Source organism: Microtus ochrogaster, unplaced genomic scaffold, assembly GCF_000317375.1.
Source record: "Microtus ochrogaster isolate Prairie Vole_2 unplaced genomic scaffold, MicOch1.0 UNK21, whole genome shotgun sequence".
Classification (NCBI taxonomy): Eukaryota; Metazoa; Chordata; class Mammalia; order Rodentia; family Cricetidae; genus Microtus; species Microtus ochrogaster.
In genome coordinates, this window is record NW_004949119.1 from 613,902 (window position 1) to 616,668 (window position 2,767).

A 2,767-nucleotide genomic window follows, 5' to 3' on the forward strand; every position below is an offset into this window, starting at 1 on the left:
CCGATACAAATGTCAGAAATGGAAAAACCATCATTCATAGCAAGCCAGGATCTACGCAAACTCAGAGGGATCAGATCTCGATTGATGTGCTCTTTGTGCCCACATGAGCTTTCAGGGTGCTTTCTAGATTGTTGTTCATCTGTTTTGTTGAGTCAGTTTTGGAGTCTCTCTTCAAGCTCTTTGATTTCTTTCTGACTCCAAAAGATTTGCCCCTTATAACTTTACTGAAACTTTTTCCAAGTACCTGTTTGGATCTTTTAAGATCTTTCCTAGAATAGGTCCCAAATTCTTTCCAGATACCTTTTCTAGTTGGAATCTCACCTTGTGGCCATCCTTGCTATGGTCACCCATAGACACAGAGGATAATGAGGGGTCTGTTTTGTCTCTGGTTTGACAAGATCCTGTTACTCTATTCTGAGGCTGCATCACTTCCCGAGACTCTTGGATTTTACAAGGAAGGTCCCATCGGTGTTGAATGAGCCACTTTTGAATGTGTTGCTCCAGTTCCTCTTGGAGCTCACAGCTGATAGGAAAATTGTCTGGATGGATAGAGACTGCCCAGTCTTGGCAAAGGTTGGGTTCCAGGACATCATAGACCTCTTGAGGTCTATGATCCATCAAGGTAAAGGCAGCCTACTTTCTAGTTTTGTAAGCAAATGCCCTTCTGCGTGTTGTATTTCAGTAGGGAGACACTGTGACTGACTTTGTGATTGAGAACAAGACGGTCCATAATCTTCATAATCACTTGTGTAGGGTAGAGAAGAGGGTAGTTGGCTGGGAGAGGGGATTGAGGATGGACTTGATTCAGAGCTGGGGCTGGAACTGGGGTGGAGACAGAATTAAGGGTGGAGATTGGAGGTCCAGGTAGGACAGAGGATGTGTACAGGAATGCACTGGAGACATCTGATCCCGCATTTGAACTGGATAAGCAGTTGAGATGACATTGAATAAGAAAAGGTGCAAGGGAGAGTAGAAGAAGCCTGGGGGATCCAGGCGGTGGCCACTAGGGATTCACTGTGCAGAGAAGGATACCTCAAAAGAGCTGGTTGCATTTCTCTTGAAAATGGTCCCCCAAGATGGTGGGATATGATAGTTTCTGAGTGGCTGTCTGCTCTTCTGATTTTTCTTTCAGGTTCCAGAAAGGTGGCAGAATAGTGATGTCTTGCTTAGTACTTGGTGACTTAAACATGTTCCCTAAAGAATTCAAATGGTATCCTGAGCTAATTTCTTCTAGAAATGATTCATCTTTTTCTTTTTCTTTCAGTTTTTTCAGGCTTTCTTTCCAAGCTGGAAATTAGGACACTGGGTTATGATAGTGAAGGTAAGGCATAAGGTTTTTATAGTAAGCTAGATTTGTGGGTGTCACATTAGAAAATATTATGAGCTTAGACTCTACGGCCTGCTCATTAACATCCAAGGTCATGTAATCCATGATCAATATCTTTCTCAAGATAGATGGATGGGCAGCACTTAATCATTCATAAATAGATCCCATAGCTGTCACCCTCTTCCCATGATCCTTCCATCTGACCTCTGGGAGAAAGGATGGGGTCACCTAAGAAAAGAATCAGTGTTACTCAGGGTCCCACCTCCAAGTCCTGGTAACATTGATCCTTGTGGGGAGCCACCCCCACATACTCCATTACAGGATGGTGCCTGCATCCGTTAGCGCCAAACCGATAAGTAAGTTAGCGCGCATGTGCGTGGTAAATTTCCATCCCTAGCTCTCTGCCTCTCCCATGGCGTCATAAGGGCTGACGAGCTGCAGCCAGTCAGGGAATGACACGTCCTAGGCGAGGACCATTAACCTATTTAAGGGCTGGGTTTTCTTCCCCTGGGGTCTCCGCTCTGTAAGCTTATGCTCTCCCTCTCAAGATGCATTAAAGCTTTTCTGCAGAAGAATCCTGAGTGTGCCACATCATTCTTGCTGGTGAGATGGTAGCGCGGGACAGCTCCTAATAGTCCAGAGCCCTCCCTGTTAGGAACACCTGTTAGATGGCTCATCACAGCTTTCTTCTAACACAAGAGTCTGAGTAGGGTATTCTTATTTCCTTCCCAGGAACCTCCCTTTTAGGCCTCTGCAACTCACCTGGGAAACATGGTACTAGCTCCTCACAGGCAAGATAATGGCAGAGACTGACTTACCTTTGGGATCTTTCCTAGAATGAGTCCCAAACTTTTTCCTGTACTGACTCTGCCAGGTCATCTGTCTTTGAGGCTGTGAGAGAAAGATGATTGATAGATTAGATTAGATAGATAGATAGATAGATAGATAGATAGATAGATAGATAGACAGATGATAGATAGATAGATAGATAGATAGATAGATAGATAGATAGATAGATAGATAGATAGATAGACAGATTGATACATAGATGTTCTCATTATCCTCTAGATAAGCTACAGATATTCATGTATTTTTAAATTTGATACAGGATTAATTCAATTTTCTATATGTATGTGTGTGGGTCATTGTGTTGTGATGTGTTTGTGTGCCTATTGGTGTGGTCTGTGTGTGGTTGGCTGTGGTGTGTGTGTGGTTGTGTGGTGTGGTATGTGTGTGTGGTGTATGGGATGTGTGAGGTGTGTGTTTGTGTTGTGTGCCTAGCCACTAGCATAAAACAGTATTAGTGTATTGGAACTTCTGGAACTAGAGTATAGGGGATTGTTAGCTATGTGTTTTGGGAAGCAAGCTTTCTTCCTCTGGAAGAACAGCAAGTCTTCTTAAATGCTAAGATATCTCTCCAGCCTTGGCTGACCTGGAATT

The 2,767-nt window shown here is 43.6% G+C and overlaps 1 pseudogene; it reads right to left on the reverse strand.

Moving 5' to 3' along the window:
- The window catches only part of LOC101988403, a 31,114-nt pseudogene that overhangs the window by 25,955 nt on the left and 2,392 nt on the right, over positions 1 to 2,767 (reverse strand).